We start from the raw sequence: 26,578 nt of genomic DNA, 5'->3' as shown, positions 1-26,578 counted from the left end.
AGAAAGGAGATTAAAGACAATGCGTCCCAGCTACAACGGGGTTCTATTAACACTATACGGCGGATACTGCCCTCCAAAATAGTTTCTCTCGTTTTGAGGAAATAACATTAGAGGAATTGTTACAACGTGTAAATGGAATAAAACAAACAACATGTTTACTTGACCCTCTTCCTGGGAAACTGATCAAGGAGCTCTTTGTATTATTAGGTCCATCAGTGCTAAATATTATAAACTTATCACTTTCCTCGGGCACTGTTCCCCTAGCATTCAAAAAAGCGGTTATTCATCCTCTCCTTAAAAGACCTAACCTCGATCCTGACCTCATGGTAAACTACCGACCGGTGTCTCACCTTCCCTTCATTTCAAAAATCCTCGAAAAAATTGTTGCGGAGCAGTTAAATGAACACTTAGCGTCTAACAATCTATGTGAAACCTTTCAATCCGGTTTCAGGGCAAATCACTCGACGGAGACAGCCCTCGCAAAAATGACTAATGATCTATTGCTAACGATGGATTCTGATGCGTCATCTATGTTGCTGCTCCTCGATCTTAGCGCTGCTTTCGATACCGTCGATCATAATATTTTATTAGAACGTATCAAAACACGAATCGGTATGTCAGACTTAGCCCTGTCTTGGTTTAACTCTTATCTTACTGATAGGATGCAGTGTGTCTCCCATAACAATGTGACCTCGGACTACGTTAAGGTAACGTGTGGAGTTCCCCAGGGTTCGGTCCTTGGCCCTGCACTCTTCAGCATCTACATGCTGCCGCTAGGTGACATCACACGCAAATACGGTGTTAGCTTTCACTGTTATGCTGATGACACCCAACTCTACATGCCCCTAAAGCTGACCAACACGCCGGATTGTAGTCAGCTGGAGGCGTGTCTTAATGAAATTAAACAATGGATGTCCGCTAACTTTTTGCAACTCAACGCCAAAAAAACGGAAATGCTGATAATCGGTCCTGCTAGACACCGAACTCTATTTAATAATACAACTCTAACATTTGACAACCAAACAATTAAACAAGGCGACACGGTAAAGAATCTGGGTATTATCTTCGACCCAACTCTCTCCTTTGAGGCACACATTAAAAGCGTTACTAAAACGGCCTTCTTTCATCTCCGTAATATCGCTAAAATTCGCTCCATTCTGTCCACTAAAGACGCTGAGATCATTATCCATGCGTTTGTTACGTCTCGCCTCGACTACTGTAACGTATTATTTTCGGGTCTCCCCATGTCTAGCATTAAAAGATTACAGTTGGTACAAAATGCGGCTGCTAGACTTTTGACAAGAACAAGAAAGTTTGATCACATTACGCCTGTACTGGCTCACCTGCACTGGCTTCCTGTGCACTTAAGATGTGACTTTAAGGTTTTACTACTTACGTATAAAATACTACACGGTCTAGCTCCATCCTATCTTGCCGATTGTATTGTACCATATGTCCCGGCAAGAAATCTGCGTTCAAAGGACTCCGGCTTATTAGTGATTCCCAAAGCCCAAAAAAAGTCTGCGGGCTATAGAGCGTTTTCCGTTCGGGCTCCAGTACTCTGGAATGCCCTCCCGGTAACAGTTCGAGATGCCACCTCAGTAGAAGCATTTAAGTCTCACCTTAAAACTCATTTGTATACTGTAGCCTTTAAATAGACTCCCTTTTTAGACCAGTTGATCTGCTGTTTCTTTTCTTTTTCTTCTATGTCCCACTCTCCCTTGTGGAGGGGGTCCGGTCCGATCCGGTGGCCATGTACTGCTTGCCTGTGTATCGGCTGGGGACATCCCTGCGCTGCTGATCCGCCTCCGCTTGGGATGGTTTCCTGGTGGCTCCGCTGTGAACGGGACACTCTCTGCTGAGTTGGACCCGCTTTGGACTGGACTCTTGCGACTGTGTTGGATCCATTGTGGATTGAACTTTCACAGTATCATGTTAGACCCGCTCGACATCCATTGCTTTCCTCCTCTCTAAGGTTCTCATAGTCATTATTGTCACCGACGTCCCACTGGGTGTGAGTTTTCCTTGCCCTTATGTGGGCCTACCGAGGATGTCGTGGTGGTTTGTGCAGCCCTTTGAGACACTAGTGATTTAGGGCTATATAAGTAAACATTGATTGATTGATTGATATTTAAACATAACTCCTACACCACACATGAAAAATGGCCAATAATGCCTGAAATAATGCATCTTTGGGAGTTTTACTCGAAACATATGCTTTTTTAAATCTTGCAAATGCAAAAAGTAGTTTTTTACTCAATATGACTATACTAGTCTTAGAATCCTGAGATAATGCGAAAAAAGCAATACAAATGTATTCAAACATAACTTCTAAACAACACATGCAAAATGGCTAATACTACTAGAGATATGTTTTTTTGTTAGTTGTACTAGAGAAATGATCTTTTGTAATGTTTGCAAAGACACAAGTTAGTTTTTTTATTCAATATAACAGTGTAACTGTCATACTAAATATGAAAGGTTTATAATCATAACTCCAAAACCAAATATGAAATTTGTCTTAAAAAGCCTTTAATATTGAATTTATGTAAGTTTTAGCAGAATCAGGTATTTTGGAAAGAATCACAAATACATATATTAGATTGTACTGGCCTCATATTGGTCACACTCAAAATGACAGTTTTTGAAACATAACTCCAAAAACACACATGCAAAATGTCTAATAATGCCTGAAGAAATGCATCTTCGAGAGTTTTCCAGAAAAAAACATTTGGTAAGGTTTGCAAAAACAAAATTTGATTTGTTACTCAATTTGACAGTAACGTACTTAGAATCCTGAGATAATGCGAAAAAAGCAATAAAAATTTACTCCAACATAATTCCTAATCCAAAGTGCAAAATGACTAAAAATGCCTGTGATATTGAATACATGTGAGTTTTACTAGATACAGTTGTTTTTCAATGGTTTGCAAATACAAAAATGAGGTTTTACTCAATATGACTGTATACTGTAACACTCAATATGACAGTTATTTAAACATAACTCCTACACCACACATGAAAAATGGCTAATAATGCATGAAATAATGCATCTTTGGGAGTTTTACTCGAAACATATGCTTTTTTAAATCTTGAAAATGCAAAAAGTAGTTTTTTTACTCAATATGACTATAATAGTCTTAGAATCCTGAGATAATGCGAAAAAAGCAATAAAAATGTATTCAAACATAACTTCTAAACAACACATGCAAAATGGCTAATAATGCCTAGAGATATGTTTTTTTGTTAGTTGTACTAGAAAAATGATCTTTTGTAAGGTTTGCAAAGACACAAGTTAGTTTTTTATTCAATATAACAGTGTAACTGTCATACTAAATATGAAAGGTTTATAATCATAACTCCAAAACCAAATATGAAATTTGTCTTAAAAAGCCTTTAATATTGAATTTATGTGAGTTTTAGCAGAATCAGGTATTTTGGAAAGAATCACAAATACAAATATTAGATTTTACTGGCCTCATATTGGTCACACTCAAAATGACAGTTTTTGAAACATAACTCCAAAAATACACATGCAAAATGTCTAATAATGCCTGAAGAAATGCATCTTCGAGAGTTTTCCAGAAAAAAACATTTGGTAAGGTTTGCAAAAACAAAATTTGATTTGTTACTCAATTTGACAGTAATGTACTTAGAATCCTGAAATAATGCGAAAAAAGCAATAAAAATGTACTCCAACATAATTCCTAATCCAAACGTGCAAAATGTCTAAAAATGCCTGTGATATTGAATACATGTGAGTTTTACTAGATACAGTTGTTTTTCAATGGTTTGCAAATACAAAAATGAGGTTTTACTCAATATGACTGTATACTGTAACACTCAATATGACAGTTATTTAAACATAACTCCTACACCACACATGAAAAATGGCTAATAATAACTGAAATAATGCATCTTTGGGAGTTTTACTCGAAACATATGCTTTTTTAAATCTTGCAAATGCAAAAAGTAGTTTTTTACTCAATATGACTATAATAGTCTTCGAATCCTGAGATAATGCGAAAAAAGCAATAAAAATGTATTCAAACATAACTTCTAAACAACACATGCAAAATGGCTAATAATGCCTAGAGCTATGTTTTTTTGTTAGTTGAACTAGAAAAATGATCTTTTGTAAGGTTTGCAAAGACACAAGTTAGTTTTTTTATTCAATATAACAGTGTAACTGTCATACTAAATATGAAATGTTTATAATCATAACTCCAAAACCAAATATGAAATTTGTCTTAAAAAGCCTTTAATATTGAATTTATGTAAGTTTTAGCAGAATCAGGTATTTTGGAAAGAATCACAAATACAAATATTAGATTTTACTGGCCTCATATTGGTCACACTCAGAATTACAGTTTTTGAAACACAACTCCAAAAATACACACGCAAAATGTCTAATAATGCCCGAAAAAAAGCATCTTCGAGAGTTTTCCTGAAAAAAAACATTTGGTAAGGTTTGCAAAAACAAAATTTGATTTGTTACTCAATTTGACAGTAATGTACTTAGAATCCTGAGATAATGCGAAAAAAGCAATAAAAATGTATTCAAACATAATTCCTAATCCAAACGTGCAAAATGTCTAAAAATGCCTGTGATATTGAATACATGTGAGTTTTACTAGATACAGTTGTTTTTTAATGGTTTGCAAATACAAAAATGAGGTTTTACTCAATATGACTGTATACTGTAACACTCAATATGACAGTTATTTAAACATAACTCCTACACCACACATGAAAAATGGCTAATAATAACTGAAATAGTGCATCTTAAGGAGTTTTACTCGAAACATATGCTTTTTTAAATCTTGCAAATGCAAAAAGTAGTTTTTTACTCAATATGACTATAATAGTCTTAGAATCCTGAGATAATGCGAAAAAAGCAATAAAAATGTATTCAAACATAACTTCTAAACAACAAATGCAAAATGGCTAATAATGCCTAGAGATATGTATTTTGGTTAGTTGTACTAGAAAAATGATCTTTTGTAAGGTTTGCAAAGACACAGGTTAGTTTTTTATTCAATATAACAGTGTAACTGTCATACTAAATATGAAAAGTTTATAATCATAACTCCAAAACCAAATATGAAATTTGTCTTAAAAGGCCTTGAATATTGAATTTATGTGAGTTTTAGCAGAATCAGGTATTTTGGAAAGAATCACAAATACAAATATTAGATTTTACTGGCCTCATATTGGTCACACTCAAAATGACAGTTTTTGAAACATAACTCCAAAAATACACATGCAAAATGTCTAATAATGCCTGAAGGAATGCATCTTCGAGAGTTGTCCTGAAAAAAAAAATATTTGGTAAGGTTTGCAAAAACAAAATTTGATTTGTTACTCAATTTGACAGTAATGTACTTAGAATCCTGAGATAATGCGAAAAAAGCAATAAAAATGTATTCAAACATAATTCCTAATCCAAACGTGCAAAATGTCTAAAAATGCCTGTGATATTGAATACATGTGAGTTTTACTAGATACAGTTGTTTTTCAATGGTTTGCAAATACAAAAATGAGGTTTTACTCAATATAACTGTATACTGTAACACTCAATATGACAGTTATTTAAACATAACTCCTACACCACACATGAAAAATAGCTAATAATGCCTGAAATAATGCATCTTTGGGAGTTTTACTCGAAACATATGCTTTTTTAAATCTTGCAAATGCAAAAAGTAGTTTTTTACTCAATATGACTATAATAGTCTTCGAATCCTGAGATAATGCGAAAAAAGCAATAAAAATGTATTCAAACATAACTTCTAAACAACAAATGCAAAATGGCTAATAATGCCTAGAGATATGTATTTTGGTTAGTTGTACTAGAAAAATGATCTTTTGTAAAGTTTGCAAAGACACACGTTAGTTTTTTATTCAATATAACAGTGTAACTGTCATACTAAATATGAAAGGTTTATAATCATAACTCCAAAACCAAATATGAAATTTGTCTTAAAAAGCCTTTAATATTGAATTTAGGTGAGTTTTAGCAGAATCAGGTATTTTGGAAAGAATCACAAATACAAATATTAGATTTTACTGGCCTCATATTGGTCACACTCAAAATGACAGTTTTTGAAACATAACTCCAAAAATACACATGCAAAATGTCTAATAATGCCTGAAGAAATGCATCTTCGAGAGTTTTCCTGAAAAAAAAAAAATTGGTAAGGTATGCAAAAAAAAATTTGATTTGTTACTCAATTTGACACTAATGTACTTAGAATCCTGAGATAATGCGAAAAGAGCAATACAAATGTATTCAAACATAATTCCTAATCCAAACTTGCAAAATGTCTAAAAATGCCTGTGATATTTAATACATGTGAGTTTTACTAGATACAGTTGTTTTTCAATGGTTTGCAAATACAAAAATGAGGTTTTACTCAATATGACTGTATACTGTAACACTCAATATGACAGTTATTTCAACATAACACCTACACCACACATGAAAAATGGCTAATAATGCCTGAAATAATGCATCTTTTGCACGTTTGGATTAGGAATTATGTTGGAGTACATTTTTATGGCTTTTTTCGCATTATCTCAGGATTGAGTGTTACAGTATACAGTCATATTGAGTAAAACCTCATTTTTGTATTTTCAAACCATTGAAAAACAACTGTATCTAGTAAAACTCACATGTATTCAATATCACAGGCATTTTTAGACATTTTGCACGTTTGGATTAGGAGTTATGTTTGAATACATTTTTATTGCTTTTTTCGCATTATCTCAGGATTCTAAGAACATTACTGTCAAATTGAGTAACAAATCAAATTTTGTTTTTGCAAACCTTACCAAATGTTTTTTTTTCAGGAAAACTCTCGAAGATGCATTTCTTCAGGCATTATTAGACATTTTGCATGTGTATTTTTGGAGTTATGTTTCAAAAACTGTCATTTTGAGTGTGACCAATATGAGGCCAGTAAAATCTAATATTTGTATTTGTGATTCTTTCCCAAATACCTGATTCTGCTAAAACTCACATAAATTCAATATTAAAGGCTTTTTAAGACACATTTCATATTTGGTTTTGGAGTTATGATTATAAACCTTTCTTATTTAGTATGACAGTTACACTGTTATATTGAATAAAAAAACTAACTTGTGTCTTTGCAAACCTTACAAAAGATCATTTTTCTAGTACAACTACCAAAAAAACATATCTCTAGGCATTATTAGCCATTTTGCATGTGTTGTTAAGAAGTTATGTTTGAATACATTTTTATTGCTTTTTTCGCATTATCTCAGATTCTAAGACTATTATAGTCATATTGAGTAAAAAAACTACTTTTTGCATTTGCAAGATTTAAAAAAGCATATGTTTCGAGTAAAACTCCCAAAGATGCATTATTTCAGGCATTATTAGCCATTTTTCATGTGTGGTGTAGGAGTTATGTTTAAATAACTGTCATATTGAGTGTTACAGTATACAGTTATATTGAGTAAAACCTCATTTTTGTATTTGCAAACCATTGAAAAACAACCGTATCTAGTAAAACTCACATGTATTCAATATCACAGGCATTTTTAGACATTTTGCACGTTTGGATTAGGAATTATGTTTGAATACATTTTTATTGCTTTTTTCGCATTATCTCAGGATTCTAAGTACATTACTGTCAAATTGAGTAACAAATCAAATTTTGTTTTTGCAAACCTTACCAAATGTTTTTTTTTTCAGGAACACTCTCGAAGATGCATTTCTTCAGGCATTATTAGACATTTTGCATGTGTATTTTTGGAGTTATGTTTCAAAAACTGTCATTTTGACTGTCACCAATATGAGGCCAGTAAAATCTAATATTTGTATTTGTGATTCTTTCCAAAATACCTGATTCTGCTAAAACTTACATAAATTCAATATTAAAGGCTTTTTAAGACAAATTTCATATTTGGTTTTGGAGTTATGATTATAAACCTTTCATATTTAGTATGACAGTTACACTGTTATATTGAATAAAAAAACTAACTTTTGTCTTTGCAAACCTTACAAAAGATCATTTTTCTAGTACAACTAACAAAAAAACATATCTCTAGGCATTATTAGCCATTTTACATGTGTTGTTTAGAAGTTATGTTTGAATACATTTTTATTGCTTTTTTCGCATTATCTCAGGATTCTAAGACTATTATAGTCATATTGAGTAAAAAACTACTTTTTGCATTTGCAAGATTTAAAAAAGCATATGTTTCGAGTAAAACTCCCAAAGATGCATTATTTCAGGCATTATTAGCCATTTTTCATGTGTGGTGTAGGAGTTATGTTTAAATAACTGTCATATTGAGTGTTACAGTATACAGTCATATTGAGTAAAACCTCATTTTTGTATTTGCAAACCATTGAAAAACAACTGTATCTAGTAAAACTCACATGTATTCAATATCACAGGCATTTTTAGACATTTTGCACGTTTGGATTAGGAATTATGTTGGAATACATTTTTATTGCTTTTTTCGCATTATCTCAGGATTCTAAGTACATTACTGTCAAATTGAGTAACAAATCAAATTTTGTTTTTGCAAACCTTACCAAATGTTTTTTTTCTGGAAAACTCTCGAAGATGCATTTCTTCAGGCATTAATATACATTTTGCATGTGTATTTTTGGAGTTATGCTTCAAAAACTGTCATTTTGATTGTGACCAATATGAGGCCACTAAAATCTAATATTTGTATTTGTGATTCTTTCCAAAATACCTGATTCTGCTAAAACTCACATAAATTCAATATTAAAGGCTTTTTAAGACAAATTTCATATTTGGTTTTGGAGTTATGATTATAAACCTTTCATATTTAGTATGACAGTTACACTGTTATATTGAATAAAAAACTAACTTGTGTCTTTGAAAAGCTTACAAAAGATCATTTTTTTAGTACAACTAACCAAAATACATATCTCTAGGCATTATTAGCCATTTTGCATTTGTTGTTTAGAAGTTATGTTTGAATACATTTTTATTGCTTTTTTCGCATTATCTCAGGATTCTAAGACTATTATAGTCATATTGAGTAAAAAACTACTTTTTGCATTTGCAAGATTTAAAAAAGCATATGTTTCGAGTAAAACTCCCAAAGATGCATTATTTCAGGCATTTTTAGCCATTTTTCATGTGTGGTGTAGGAGTTATGTTTAAATAACTGTCATATTGAGTGTTACAGTATACAGTCATATTGAGTAAAACCTCATTTTTGTATTTGCAAACCATTGAAAAACAACTGTATCTAGTAAAACTCACATGTATTCAATATCACAGGCATTTTAGACATTTTGCACGTTTGGATTAGGAATTATGTTGGAGTACATTTTTATTGCTTTTTTCGCATTATCTCAGGATTCTAAGTACATTACTGTCAAATTGAGTAACAAATCAAATTTTGTTTTTGCAAACCTTACCAAATGTTTTTTTTTTCAGGACAACTCTCGAAGATGCATTTCTTCAGGCATTATTAGACATTTTGAATGTGTATTTTTGGAGTTATGTTTCAAAAACTGTCATTTTGAGTGTGACCAATATGAGGCCACTAAAATCTAATATTTGTATTTGTGATTCTTTCCAAAATACCTGATTCTGCTAAAACTCACATAAATCCAATATTAAAGGCTTTTTAAGACAAATTTCATATTTGGTTTTGGAGTTATGATTATAAACCTTTCATATTTAGTATGACAGTTACACTGTTATATTGAACAAAAAACTAACTTGTGTCTTTGCAAACCTTACAAAAGATCATTTTTTTAGTACAACTAACCAAAATACATATCTCTGGGCATTATTAGCCATTTTGCATTTGTTGTTTAGAAGTTATGTTTGAATACATTTTTATTGCTTTTTTCGCATTATCTCAGGATTCTAAGACTATTATAGTCATATTGAGTAAAAAAACTACTTTTTGCATTTGCAAGATTTAAAAAAGCATATGTTTCGAGTAAAACTCCCAAAGATGCATTATTTCAGGCATTATTAGCCATTTTTCATGTGTGGTGTAGGATTATGTTTAAATAACTGTCATATTGAGTGTTACTGTATACAGTTATATTGAGTAAAACCTCATTTTTGTATTTGCAAACCATTGAAAAACAACTGTATCTAGTAAAACTTATATGTATTAAATATCACAGGCATTTTTAGACATTTTGCACGTTTGGATTAGGAATTATGTTGGAGTACATTTTTATTGCTTTTTTCGCATTATCTCAGGATTCTAAGTACATTACTGTCAAATTAAGTAACAAATCAAATTTTGTTTTTGCAAACCCTACCAAATTTTTTTTTTCTGGCAAACTCTTGAAGATGCATTTCTTCAGGCATTATTAGACATTTTGCATGTGTATTTTTGGAGTTATGTTTCAAAAACTCTCATTTTGAGTCTGACCAATATGAGGCCAGTAAAATCTAATATTTGTATTTGTGATTCTTTCCCAAATACCTGATTCTGCTAAAACTCACATAAATTCAATATTAAAGGCTTTTTAAGACACATTTCATATTTGGTTTTGGAGTTATGATTATAAACCTTTCATATTTAGTATGAAAGTTACACTGTTATATTGAATAAAAAAACTAACGTGTGTCTTTGCAAACCTTACAAAAGATCATTTTTCTAGTACAACTAACAAAAAAACATATCTTTAGGCATTATTAGCCATTTTGCACGTGTTGTTTAGAAGTTATGTTTGAATACATTTTTATTGCTTTTTTCGCATTATCTCAGGATTCTAAGACTATTATAGTCATATTGAGTAAAAAAACTACTTTTTGCATTTGCAAGATTTAAAAAAGCATATGTTTCGAGTAAAACTCCCAAAGATGCATTATTTCAGGCATTATTAGCCATTTTTCATGTGTGGTGTAGGAGTTATGTTTAAATAACTGTCATATTGAGTGTTACTGTATACAGTTATATTGAGTAAAACCTCATTTTTGTATTTGCAAACCATTGAAAAACAACTCTATCTAGTAAAACTCACATGTATTCAATATCACAGGTATTTTTTTACATTTTGCACGTTTGGATTAGGAATTATGTTGGAATACATTTTTATTGCTTTTTTCGCATTATCTCAGGATTCTAAGTACATTACTGTCAAATTGAGTAACAAATCAAATTTTGTTTTTGCAAACCTTACCAAATGTTTTTTTTCTGGAAAACTCTCGAAGATGCTTTTTTTCGGGCATTATTAGACATTTTGCGTGTGTATTTTTGGAGTTGTGTTTCAAAAACTGTAATTCTGAGTGTGACCAATATGAGGCCAGTAAAATCTAATATTTGTATTTGTGATTCTTTCCAAAATACCTGATTCTGCTAAAACTTACATAAATTCAATATTAAAGGCTTTTTAAGACAGATTTCATATTTGGTTTTGGAGTTATGATTATAAACATTTCATATTTAGTATGACAGTTACACTGTTATATTGAATAAGAAAACTAACTTGTGTCTTTGCAAACCTTACAAAAGATCATTTTTCTAGTTCAACTAACAAAAAAACATATCTCTAGGCATTATTAGCCATTTTGCATGTGTTGTTTAGAAGTTATGTTTGAATACATTTTTATTGCTTTTTTCGCATTATCTCAGGATTCGAAGACTATTATAGTCATATTGAGTAAAAAACTACTTTTTGCATTTGCAAGATTTAAAAAAGCATATGTTTCGAGTAAAACTCCCAAAGATGCATTATTTCAGGCATTATTAGCTATTTTTCATGTGTGGTGTAGCAGTTATGTTTAAATAACTGTCATATTGAGTGTTACAGTATACAGTAATATTGAGTAAAACCTCATTTTTGTAATTGCAAACCATTGAAAAACAACTGTATCTAGTAAAACTTATATGTATTCAATATCACAGGCATTTTTAGACATTTTGCACGTTTGGATTAGGAATTATGTTGGAATACATTTTTATTGCTTTTTTCGCATTATCTCAGGATTCTAAGTACATTACTCTTAAATTGAGTAACAAATCAAATTTTGTTTTTGCAAACCTTACCAAATTTTTTTTTCTGGAAAACTCTCAAAGATGCATTTCTACAGATATTATTAGACATTTTGCATGTGTATTTTTGGAGTTATGTTTCAAAAACTGTCATTTTGAGTGTGACCAATCTGAGGCCAGTAAAATCTTATATTTGTATTTGTGATTCTTTCCAAAATACCAGATTCTGCTAAAACTTACATTAATTCAATATCAAAGGCTTTTTAAGACAAATTTCATATTTGGTTTTGGAGTTATGATTATAAACCTTTCATATTTAGTATGACAGTTACACTGTTATATTGAATAAAAAAACTAACTTGTGTCTTTGCAAACCTTACAAAAGATCATTTTTCTAGTACAACTAACAAAACAACATATCTCTAGTCATTATTAGCCATTTTGCATGTGTTGTGCATATGATGGTGACTGCAAGATATACTTGGTCAACAGCCACACAGGTCACACTGACGGTGGCTGCACAAACAACTTTAACACTGTTACAAATATGCACCACACTGTGAACCCACATTGAACAAGAATGATAAACACATTTCAGGAAAACATCCTCACTGTAATAAAACATAAACACAACATAACAAATACCCACAAAACCATGCAGCGCTATCTCTTCCGGGCTACATCCACGCTACCACCCAACACCGCGCCCCAAAACATCACCGCCCCCCTCCGTGCGTTGGTTGAGGTGGGCGGGTTTAGGTGGTGGGGGTGTGTATTGTAACACATGGAATTCTGGGTATTGTTTCTGTTGTGTTAATGTTGTGTTACGGTGAAGATGTTCTCCTGAAATGTATTTGTCAGTCTTGTTTGATGTGGCTCCACAGTGTGGCGCATATTTGTAACATTGTTAAAGTCGTTTGTACGGCCACCGTCAGTGTGGCTGTTGACTGTTGATTATGTATGTCATATTACAGGGAAAAAAATGTAATAGTTAGTTTGAGCATACATCTTTTATAAGAGGCTACATCTATTTTTTGCCTTGAATGTGAAAATACACATAAATATTAAAAAAAATTGATTTACCTTAAAATTACATACAAAACTTTTAGATTGTAAGTAGGGACAAATACTTTTATATAACGAGCTACATGTTTAATTAAAGTTAATTACTGTAATTTTACATGAAATTGAAAGTAATTTGAGAAAACAGAAAATAATATGTATAATTAATTTGGTATTTTTCTGTAAAAAAATAGGAATATACATAGTTCGTCATTACTGGTATATTATTCAAAATAACAGGCGGTTTGTTTATTTACTGATAATGTCATGAATTCTACAGTTTTATTACCAATCTAAAAAAATTGAAAAATTACAGTAGAAATTTAGAGTAAACTAACCATAAAAATTTGATTTTTTTTTTTACAGTGAACCTTACAAAAGATCATTTTTCTACTACAACTAACAAAGATATCTAGGCATTATTAGCCGTTTTGCATGTGTTGTTTAAAAGTTGTGTTTGAAAACTTTTTTATTGCTTTTTTCGCATTATCTCAGGATTCCAAGAACATTATTGTCATATTGAGTAAAACAACAATTTTTTGCATTGCACAGATTTAAAAAAGCAATCGTTTCGAGTAAAACTCCCAAAGATGCATTATTTCAGGCATTATTAGCCATGTGTGGTGTAGGAGTTATGTGTAAATAACTGTCATATTGAGTGTTACAGTATACAGTCATATTGAGTAAAACCTAATTTTTGGATTTGCAAACCATAGAAAATCAACTATATCTAGTAAAACTCACATGGATTCAATATCACAGGCATTTTAAGACATTTTGCACGTTTGGATTAGGAAATATGTTGTAATACATTTTTATTGCTCTTTTTGCATTATCTCTGGATTTTAAGTACATAACTGTCAAATTGGGTAAAACATTTCTTTTTGTTTTTGCAAACCTTACAAAATTTTTTTTTTCCAGTAAAACTCACAAAGATACATTTCTTCAGGCATTTTTTTGTAATTTTGCATGTGTATTTTTGGAGATATGGTTCAAAAACTGTCTTATTCAGTGTGACCAATGTGTGGCCAGTAAAACCAAATGTTTGTATTTGTGAACCTTTCCAAAATACTTAATTCAGGTAAAACTCACATAAAGTCAATATTACAGGCTTTTTTAGACAGATTTCATGTTTGGTTTTGGAGTTATGTTTATGAACCTTTCATATTTAGTATGACAGTTATACTGTTATATTAAATTAAAAAAAATTGTATCTTTGCAAACACTGTAAAAATAAATTCAGTAAAAAAAACGGGCATTTACTGGCTGCTACGGCTGCCAAACAAAAACCATAAAATTAAAGTAAAACATTGTAAACCAAATAATGATCAAAAACATTATATTTACAAAAATTTTCATGAAACGTTTTGGGGAGGAATATCATAATTTTACAGATTTTCACTAAATTATTAAGATCAACCACCTTTAATAAAGTGACGATGCAAACAGTTCCGCAGAAAAAAATACCTTTATTCTTCAGAGTTTTTCCAAATTATTACGATCAACCACCTTTAGTCAAGTGACAATGCTGGCGGTTCCACAGAAAAATACCATTGTTTAACAGATTTTTTCTGAATTGTTAGGATCAGGGGTGTCTCATTGACTTTAGCAGGGGGCCACTGGATGCAGGAAATTGATACAAAGTAGGTTAACCTTGCATGAATGGCTATCCCACCCTAGCTACATACTTACCATTCCTATCATTTCACCATGAGAATTTCACTGACCCTCATGTAGGGTTGACTCAAAGCTTGGCCGGGCGAATATGACACGTAATACCGTGGTGGGTTTTATTGAACGCTCATTCATCAAATCATCAGCGTGCCATCTGAGGCATGTGATGAGCACGGTTTTGTCGTTCATTTGAAAAGCGACTGCAAGATATACTTGGTCAACAGCCACACAGGTCACACTGACGGTGGCTGTACAAACAACTTTAACACTGTTACAAATATGCACCACACTGTGAACCCACATCGAACAAGAATGATAAACACATTTCAGGAATACATCCTCACTGTAATAAAACATAAACACAACATAACAAATACCCAGAAGCCCAAGCAGCGCTGACTCTTCCGGGCTACAATCCGCTACCGCCCAACCCCGTGCCCCAAAACCTCACCGCCCCCCTCCGTGCGTTGGTTGAGCTGGGCGGGGTTAGGTGGTGGGGGTGTGTATTGTAACACATGGAATTCTAGGAATTGTTTCTGTTGTGTTAATGTTGTGTTACGGTGACGATGTTCTCCTGAAATGTGTTTGTCAGTCTTGTTTGATGTGGCTCCACAGTGTGGAGCATATTTGTAACATTGTTAAAGTCGTTTGTACGGCCACCGTCAGTGTGATCTGTAAGGCTGTTGACTGTTGATTAAGTATGTCTTGCAGTCATTCATGTATGTCATATTACAGGGAAAAAAAATGTAATAGTTAGTTTGAGCATAAACCTTTTATAAGAGGCTACATATATTTTTCGCCTTGAATGTGAAAATACACATAAATATTAAAAAAATTTGATTTACCTTAAAATTACATATAAAACTTTTAGATTGTTAGTATGGACAAATACTTTTATATAACAAGCTACATATTTAATTAAAGTTAATTACTGTAATTTTACATGAAATTGAAAGTAATTTGAGAAAACAGAAAATAATATGTATAATTAATTTGGTATTTTTCTGTAAAAAAATAGGAATATACATAGTTCGTCATTACTGGTATATAATTCAAAATAACAGGCGGTTTGTTTATTTACAGATAATGTCATGAATTCTACAGTTTTATAACCTATCTAAAAAAATTGAAAAATTACAGTAGAAATTTAGAGTAAACTAACCATAAAAATTGGATTTTTTTTTTTTACAGTGAACTTTACAAAAGATCATTTTTCTACTACAACTAACAAAGATACACATCTCTAGGCATTATTAGCCGTTTTGCATGTGTTGTTTAAAAGTTGTGTTTGAAAACTTTTTTATTGCTTTTTTCGCATTATCTCAGGATTCCAAGAACATTATTGTCATATTGAGTAAAACAACAATTTTTTGCATTGCACAGATTTAAAAAAGCAATCGTTTCGAGTAAAACTCCCAAAGATGCATTATTTCAGGCATTATTAGCCATGTGTGGTGTAGGAGTTATGTTTAAATAACTGTCATATTGAGTGTTACAGTATACAGTCATACTGAGTAAAACCTAATTTTTGGATTTGCAAACCATAGAAAATCAACTATATCTAGTAAAACTCACATGGATTCAATATCACAGGCATTTTTAGACATTTTGCACGTTTGGATTAGGAATTATGTTGGAATACATTTTTATTTGCTCTCAGGATTTTAAGTATATTACTGTCAAATTGGGTAAAACATTTATTTTTGTTTTTGCAAACCTTCCAAAATGTTTTTTTTATTCAGTAAAACTCACAAAGATACATTTCTTCAGGCATTTTTTTGTAATTTTGCATGTGTATTTTTGGAGATAGGGTTCAAAAACTATCTTATTGAGTGTGACCAATGTGAGGCCAGTAAAACCAAATTTTTGTATTTGTAAACCTTTCCAAAATACCTAATTCAGGTAAAACTCACATAAAGTCAATATTACAGGCTTTTTTAGACAGATTTCATGTTTGGTTTTGGAGTTATGTTTATTAACCTTTCATATTTAGTATGACAGTTTTACTGTTATATTGATAAAAAAAAAATACTTTTATCTTTGCAAACAGTTTAAAAATAAATTTTGTAAAAAGAACGGTCATTTACTGGCAGCTACGGCTGCCAAACAAAAACCATACAACTAAAGTAAAACATTGTAAACCAAATAATGATCAAAAATATTATATTTACAGAAATTTTCATGAAACGTTTTGGGGTGAAATATCGTAATTTTACAGATTTTTACTAAATTATTAAGCTCAACCTCCTTTAATAAAGTGACGATGCAAACAGTTCTGCAGAAAAATACCTTTATTCTAAATAGTTTTTCCAAATTATTACGATCAACCACTTTTAGTGAAGTGACAATGCTGGCGGTTCCACAGAAAAATACCATTGTTTTACAGATTTTTTCTGAATTGTTCGGATCAGGGGTGTCTCATTGACTTTAGCGGGGGGCCACTGGATGCAGGAACTTGATGCAAAGTGGATTCACCTTGCATGAATGGCTACCCCACCCTAGCAACATACTTATCGATCCTACCATTTCGCAGTGAGAATTTTACTGACCGTCATGTAGGACTGACCCAAAGTCTGGCCGGTTGACTTTTTATACACTCATTCACCAAATCATCAGCATGCCTTCTGATGAGTGTGATGTGCATGGTATTGTCATGCACTTGATAGTGACTGCAAAACATACTGGGTCAACAGCCACACAGGTCACACTGCTGGTGGCTGTACAAACAACTTTAACACTGTTACAAAATATGCACCACACTGTGAATCCACATCGAACAAGAATGATAAACACATTTCAGGAAAACATCCTCACTGTAACAAAACATAAACACAACATAACATAACAAATACCCACAAGCCCATGCAGCGCTGACTCTTCCGGGCTACACCCCTGCTACCACCCAACCCCGCGCCCCAAAACATCACCGCCCCCCTCCGTGCGTTGGTTGAGGTGGGCGGGGTTAGGTGGTGGGGGTGTGTATTGTAACAGATGGAATTCTGGGTATTGTTTCTGTTGTGTTAATGTTGTGTTACGGTGAAGATGTTCTCCTGAAATGTGTTTGTCATTCTTGTTTGATGTGGCTCCACAATGTGGCGCATATTTGTAACATTGTTAAAGTTGTTTGTACGGCCACCGTCAGTGTGATCTGTAAGGCTGTTGACTGTTGATTAAGTATGTCTTGCAGTCACTCATGTATGTCATATTACAGGGAAAAAAATGTAAATGTTAGTTTGAGCCTAAACCTTTTATAAGAGGCTACATATATTTTTCGCCTTGAATGTGAAAATACACATAAATATTAAAAACATTTAATTTACCTTAAAATTACATTAACATTACAAAACATTTCTTTTTGTTTTTGCAACCCTTACAAAATGTTTTTTTTATCCAGTAAAACTCACAAAGATACATTTCTTCAGGCATTTTTTTGTAATTTTGCATGTGTATTTTTGGAGATAGGGTTCAAAAACTGTCTTATTGAGTGTGACCAATGTGAGGCCAGTAAAACCAAATTTTTGTATTTGTGAACCTTTCCAAAATACCTAATTCAGGTAAAACTCACATAAAGTCAATATTACAGTCTTTTTTTTAGACAGATTTCATGTTTGGTTTTGGAGTTATGATTATTAACCTTTCATATTTAGTATGACAGTTTTACTGTTATATTGAATAAAAAAAACTAACTTTTATCTTTGCAAACACTGTAAAAATACATTTTGTAAAGAAACGGTCATTTACTGGCAGCGACGGCTGCCAAACAAAAACCATAAAACTAAAGTAAAACATTGTAAACCAAATAATGATCAAAAATATTATATTTACAGACATTTTCATGAAACGTTTTGGGGTGAATATTGTTAAAGTTGTTTGTACGGCCACCGTCAGTATGATCTGTACGGCTGTTGACTGTTGATTAAGAATCTCTTGCAGTATTTCATGTACGTCATATTACAGTTTGAGCATACACCTTTTATAAGAGGCTACATATATTTTTCGACTTGAATGTGAAAATACACATAAATATTGAAAACATTTGATTTACCTTAAAATTACATATAAAACTGTTAGATTGTTAAATAAATAAATAAATAAATGGGTTGTACTTGTATAGCGCTTTTCTACCTTCAAGGCACTCAAAGCGCTTTGACATTACTTCCACATTTACCCATTCACACACACATTCACACACTGATGGAGGGAGCTGCCATGCAAGGCGCCAACCAGCACCCATCAGGAGCAAGGGTGAAGTGTCTTGCTCAGGACACAACGGACGTGACGAGGTTGGTACTAGGTGGGATTTGAACCAGGGACCCTCGGGTTGCACACGGCCACTCTTCCACTGCGCCACGCCGTCCCTTTAGTATGAACAAATACTTTTATATAACAAGCTACATATTTAATTAAAGTTAATTACTGTAATTTTACATGAAATTGAAAGTAATTTGAGAAAACAGAAAATAATATGTATAAATAATTTGGTATTTTTCTATAAAAAAAAATAGGAATATACATAGTTTGTCATTACTGGCATATTAATTAATTTACAGATAATGTCTTCAATTCTACAGATTTATAACCTATTAAAAAAAATCTAAAAATTATAGTAGAAATTTAGAGTAAACTAACCATACAAATAGGATTTTGTTTTCCCAGTGAACCCTACAAAAGATCATTTTTCTACCACAACTAACAAAGATACATATCTCTAGGAATTATTAGGCGTTTTGCATGTGTTGTTTAAAAGTTATGTTTGAAAACTTTTGTATTGCTTTTTCGCATTATCTCAGGATTCTAAGAACATTATAGTCATATTGAGTAAAAAATAGTTTTTGCATTTGCAATATTTAAAAAAGCATATGTTCCGAGTAAAACTCCCAAAGATGCATTATCTCAGGCATTATTAGCCATTTTTCATGTGTGGTGTAGGAGTTATGTTTAAATAACTCTTATATTGAGTGTGACAGTATACAGTCATATTGAGTAAAACCTAAATTTCTATTTGCAAACCATAAAAAAACAACTGTGAATTTCACTGACCCTCATGTAGGGTTGACTCAAAGCTTGGCCGGGCGAATATGACAAGTAGTACCGCGGTGGGCTTTTTTGTACGCTCATTCACCAAATCATAAGCGTGCCAATTGAGGCATGTGATGCGCACGGTATTGTTGTGCATATGATAGTGACTGCAAGATATACTTGGTCAACAGCCACACAGGTCACACTGACGGTGGCTGCACAAACAACTTTAACACTGTTACAAATATGCACCACACTGTGAACCCACATCGAACAAGAATGATAAACACATTTCAGGAAAACATCCTCACTGTAATAAAACATAAACACAACATAACAAATACCCAGAAGCCCAAGCAGCGCTGACTCTTCCGGGCTACAATCCCGCTACCACCCAACCCCGTGCCCCAAAACATCACCGCCCCCCTCCGTGCGTTGGTTGAGCTGGGCGGGGTTAGGTGGTGGGGGTGTATATTGTAACACATGGAATTCTAGGAATTGTTTCTGTTGTGTTAATGTTGTGTTACGGTGACGATGTTCTCCTGAAATGTGTTTGTCAGTCTTGATTGATGTGGCTCCACAGTGAGGCGCATATTTGTAACATTGTTAAAGTTGTTTGTACGGCCACCGTCAGTGTGATCTGTACGGCTGTTGACTGTTGATTAAAAATCTCTTGCAGTATTTCATGTACGTCATATTACAGTTTGAGCATACACCATTTATAAGAGGCTACATATATTTTTCGACTTGAATGTGAAAATACACATAAATATTGAAAACATTTGATTTACCTTAAAATTACATATAAAACTGTTAGATTGTTAGTATGAACAAATACTTTTATATAACAAGCTACATATTTAATTAAAGTTAATTACTGTAATTTTACATGAAATTGAAAGTAATTTGAGAAAACAGAAAATAATATGTATAAATAATTTGGTATTTTTCTATAAAAAAAAAATAGGAATATACATAGTTTGTCATTACTGGCATATTACTTAAAATAACAGGCGTTTTTTTAATTTACAGATAATGTCTTCAATTCTACAGATTTATAACCTATTTAAAAAAAATCTAAAAATTATAGTAGAAATTTAGAGTAAACTAACCATACAAATAGGATTTTGTTTTCACAGTGAACCCTACAAAAGATCATTTTTCTACCACAACTAACAAAGATACATATCTCTAGGAATTATTAGCCGTTTTGCATGTGTTGTTTAAAAGTTATGTTTGAAAACTTTTGTATTGCTTTTTCGCATTATCTCAGGATTCTAAGAACATTATAGTCATATTGAGAAAAAAATACTTTTTGCATTTGCAAGATTTAAAAAAGCATATGTTCCGAGTAAAACTCCCAAAGATGCATTATTTCAGGCATTATTAGCCATTTTTCATGTGTGGTGTAGGAGTTATGTTTAAATAACTCTCATATTGAGTGTGACAGTATACAGTCATATTGAGTAAAACCTAAATTTCTATTTGCAAACCATAGAAAAACAACTGTACTATAGTAAAACTCACATGTATTCAATATCACAGGCATTTTTAGACATTTTGCACGTTTGGATTAGGAATTATGTTGGAATACATTTTTATTGCTTTTTTCGCATTATCTCAGGATTCTAAGTACATTACTGTCAAATTGAGTAACAAATCAAATTTGAATAAAAAAAAAACTTATGTCTTTGCAAACCTTACAAAAGATCATTTTTCTAGTACAACTAACAAAAATACATATCTCTTTACTGGCCTCATATTGGTTACACTCAAAATGACTGTTTTTGAAACATAACTCCAAAAATACACATGCAAAATATCTAATAATGCCCGAAGAAAAGCATCTTCGAGAGTTTTCCTGAAAAAAAAAAACATTTGGTGAGGTTTGCAAAAACAAAATTTGATTTGTTACTCAATTTGACAGTAATGTACTTAGAATCCTGAGATAATGCGAAAAAAGCAATGAAAATGTATTCAAACATAATTCCTAATCCAAACGTGCAAAATGTCTAAAAATGCCCGTGATAGTGAATACATGTGAGTTTTACTAGATACAGTTGTTTTTCAATGGTTTGCAAATACAAAAATGAGGTTTTACTCAATATGACTGTATACTGTAACACTCAATATGGCAGTTATTTAAACATAACTCCTACACCACACATGAAAAATGGCTAATAATGCCTGAAATAATGCTTCTTTGGGAGTTTTACTCGAAACATATGCTTTTTTAAATCTTGCAAATGCAAAAAGTAGTTTTTTTACTCAATATGACTATAATAGTCTTAGAATCCTGAGATAATGCGAAAAAAGCAATAAAATGTATTCAAACATAACTTCTAAACAACACATGCAAAATGGCTAATAATGTCTAGAGATATGTTTTTTTGTTAGTTGTACTAGAAAAATTATCTTTTGTAAGGTCTGCAAAGACACAAGTTAGTTTTTTTATTCAATATTATAGTGTAACGGTCATACTAAATATGAAAGGTTTATAATCATAACTCCAAAACCAAATATGAAATTTGTCTTAAAAAGCCTTTAATATTGAATGTATGTAAGTTTTAGCAGAATCAGGTATTTTGGAATGAATCACAAATACAAATATTAGATTTTACTGGCCTCATATTGGTTACACTCAAAATGACAGTTTTTGAAACATAACTCCAAAAATACACATGCAAAATGTCTAATAATGCCTGAAGAAATGCATCTTCAAGAGTTTTCCGGAAAAAAAAACATTTGGTAAGGTTTGCAAAAACAAAATTTGATTTGTTACTCAATTTGACAGTAATGTACTTAGAATCCTGAGATAATAAGAAAAAAGCCATAAAAATGTATTCCAATATAATTCCTAATCCAAACGTGCGAAATGTCTAAGAAATGCCTGTGATATTGAATACATGTGAGTTTTACTAGATACATGTATTTTGGAAAGGTTCAGAAATACTAAAATTTGGTTTTACTGGCCTCATATTGGTGATACTCAAAATGACCGTTTTTGAAACATAACTCCAAAAGTAGAAATGTAAAATGTCTAATAATGCCTAAAGAAATGCATCTTTTAGAGTTTTCCTGAAAAAAAAACATTTGGTAGGGTTTGCAAAAACAAAAAGTAATTTTGTTACTCAATTTGACAGTAATGAGATAATGCGAAAAAAGCAATAAAAATGTATTCCAACATAATTCCTAATCCAAACGTGCAAAATGTCTAAAAATGCCTGTGATATTGAATACATGTGAGTTTTACTATAGTACAGTTGTTTTTTCTATGGTTTGCGAATAGAAATTTAGGTTTTACTCAATATGACTGTAAACTGTCACACTCAATATGAGAGTTATTTAAACATAACTCCTACACCACACATGAAAAATGGCTAATAATGCCTGAAATAATGCATCTTTGGGAGTTTTACTCGGAACATATGCTTTTTTAAATCTTGCAAATGCAAAAAGTAGTTTTTTACTCAATATGACTATAATGTTCTTAGAATCCTGAGATAATGCGAAAAAGCAATACAAAAGTTTTCAAACATAACTTCTAAACAACACATGCAAAATAGCTAATAATCGCTAGAGATATGTTTTTTTGTTAGTTGTACTACAAAAATGATCTTTTGTAAGGTTTGCAAAGACACAAGTTATTTATTTTATTCAATATAACAGTGTAACTGTCATACTAAATATGAAAGGTTTATAATCATAATTCCAAAACCAAATATGAAATTTGTCTTAAAAAGCCTTTAATATTGAATTTATGTAAGTTTTACCAAAATCAGGTATTTTGGAAAGAATCACAAATACAAATATTAGATTTTACTGGCCTCATATTGGTCACACTCAAAATGACAGTTTTTGAAACAGAACTCCAAAAATACACATGCAAAGTGTCTAATAATGCCCGAAGAAATGCATCTTCGAGAGTTTTCCTGAAAAAAAAAACATTTGGTAAGGTTTGCAAAAACAAAATTTGATTTGTTACTCAATTTGACAGTAATGTACTTAGATCCATCCATCCATCCATCCATTTCCTACCGCTTGTCCCTTACTTAGAATCCTGAGAAAATGCGAAAGAAGCAATAAAAATGTATTCCAACATAATTCTAAATCCAAACGTGCAAAATGTCTAAAAATGCCTGTGATATTGAATACTTGTGAGTTTTACTAGATACAGATGTTTTTCTATGGTTTGCAAATACAAAAATGAGGTTTTACTCAATATGACTGTATACTGTAACACTCAATATGACAGTTATTTAAACATAACTCCAACACCACACATGATAAATAGCTAATAATGCCTGAAATAATGCATCTTTGGGAGTTTTACTCGAAAAATATGCTTTTTTAAATCTTGCAAGTGCAAAAAGTAGTTTTTTACTCAATGTGACTATAATAGTCTTACAATCCTGAGATAATGAGAAAAAAAACAATAAATATGTATTCAAACATAACTTCTAAACAACACATGCAAAATGGCTAATAATGCCTACAGATATGTATATTGGTTAGTTGTACTCGAAAAATGATCTTTTGTAAGGTTTGCAAAGACACAAGTTAGTTGTTTTTATTCAATATAACAGTGTAACTGTCATACTAAATATGAAAGGTCTATAATCATAACTCCAAAACCAAATATGAAATGTGTCTTAAAAAGCCTTTAATATTGAATTTATGTGAGTTTTAGCAGAATCAGGTATTTTGGAAAGAATCACAAATACAAATATTAGATTTTACTGGCCTCATATTGGTCACACTCAAAATGACTGTTTTTGAAACATAACTCCAAAAATACACATGCAAAATGTCTAATAATGCCTGAAGAAATGCATCTTGGAGAGTTTTCCTGAAAAAAAAACATTTGGTAAGGTTTGCAAAAACAAAATTCGATTTGTTACTCAATTTGACAGTAATGTACTTAGAATCCTGAGATAATGCGAAAAAAAGCAATAAAAATGTATTCCAATATAATTCCTAATTCAAACGTGCAAAATGTCTAAAAATGCCTGTGATATTGAATACTTGTGAGTTTTGCTGGATACAGATGTTTTTCTATGGTTTGCAAATACAAAAATGAGGTTTTACTCAATATGACTGTATACTGTAACACTCAATATGACAGTTATTTAAACATAACTCCTACACCACACATGATAAATAGCTAATAATGCCTGAAATAATGCATCTTTGGGAGTTTTACTCGAAACATATGCTTTTTTAAATCTTGCAAGTGAAAAAAGTAGTTTTTTACTCAATGTGACTATATTAGTCTTACAATCCTGAGATAATGCGAAAAAATCAATACAAATGTATTCAAACATAACTTCTAAACAACACATGCAAAATGGCTAATAATGCCTAGAGATATGTATATTGGTTAGTTGTACTCGAAAAATTATCTTTTGTAAGGTTTGCAAAGACACAAGTTAGTTTTTTTTTATTCAATATAACAGTGTAACTGTCATACTAAATATGAAAGGTTTATAATCATAACTCCAAAACCAAATATGAAATTTGTCTTAAAAAGCCTGTAACATTTAATTTATGTAAGTTTTAGCAGAATCAGGTATTTTGGAAAGAATCACAAATACAAATATTAGATTTTACTGGCCTCATATTGGTCACACTCAAAATGACAGTTTTTGAAACATAACTCCAAAAATACACATGCAAAATGTCTAATAATGCCTGAAGAAATGCATCTTGGAGAGTTTTCCTGAAAAAAAAAAAATTGGTAATGTTTGCAAAAACAAAATTTGATTTGTTACTCAATATGACAGTAATGTACTTAGAATCCTGAGATAATGCGAAAAAAGCAATAAATTTGTATTCCAACATAATTCTTAATCCAAACGTGCAAAATGTCTAAAAATGCCTGTGATATTGAATACATGTGAGTTTTACTAGATACAGTTGTTTTTCTATGTTTTGCAAATACACAATTGAGGTTTTACTCAATATGAATGTATACTGTAACACACAATATGACAGTTATTTAAACATAACTCCTACACCACACATGAAAAATGGCTAATAATGACTGAAATAATGCCTCTTTGGGAGTTTTACTCGAACCATATGCTTTTTTAAATCTTGCAAATGCAACAAGTAGTTTTTTACTCAATATAACTATAATGTTCTTAGTATCCTGAGATAATGGGGAAAAAGCAATAAAAATGTATTCAAACATAATTTCCAAACAACAAATGCAAAATGGCAAATAATTCTTAGAGATATGTATTTTTGTTAGTTGTACTAGAAAAATTATCTTTTGTAAAGTTTGCAAAGACAAAGTTACTTTTTTTTATTCAATATAACAGTAAAACTGTCATGATAAATATGAAAGGTTTATAATCATAACTCCAAAACTAAACATGATTTTTTTCTAAAAAAAGCCTGTAATATTGAATGTATGTGAGTTTTACCAGAATTAGGTATTTCGGAAAGGTTCACAAATAAAAAAATTAGGTTTTACTGGCCTCATATTGGTGATACTCAAAATGACCGTTTTTGAAACATAACTCCAAAAGTAGAAATGTAAAATGTCTAATAATGCCTAAAGAAATGCATCTTTTAGAGTTTTCCTGAAAAAAAAACATTTGGTAGGGTTTGCAAAAACAAAAAGTAATTTTGTTACTCAATTTGACAGTAATGTACTTAGAATCCTGAGATAATGCGAAAAAAGCAATAAAAATGTATTCCAACATAATTCCTAATCCAAACGTGCAAAATGTCTAAAAATGCCTGTGATATTGAATACATGTGAGTTTTACTATAGTACAGTTGTTTTTCTATGGTTTGCAAATAGAAATTTAGGTTTTACTCAATATGACTCTATACT

Source organism: Nerophis ophidion, linkage group LG19 (genome assembly GCF_033978795.1).
Source record: "Nerophis ophidion isolate RoL-2023_Sa linkage group LG19, RoL_Noph_v1.0, whole genome shotgun sequence".
Classification (NCBI taxonomy): domain Eukaryota; kingdom Metazoa; phylum Chordata; class Actinopteri; order Syngnathiformes; family Syngnathidae; genus Nerophis; species Nerophis ophidion.
The sequence above is the reverse complement of the archived record's forward strand: the minus strand, read 5'-3'. Positions refer to the sequence as shown.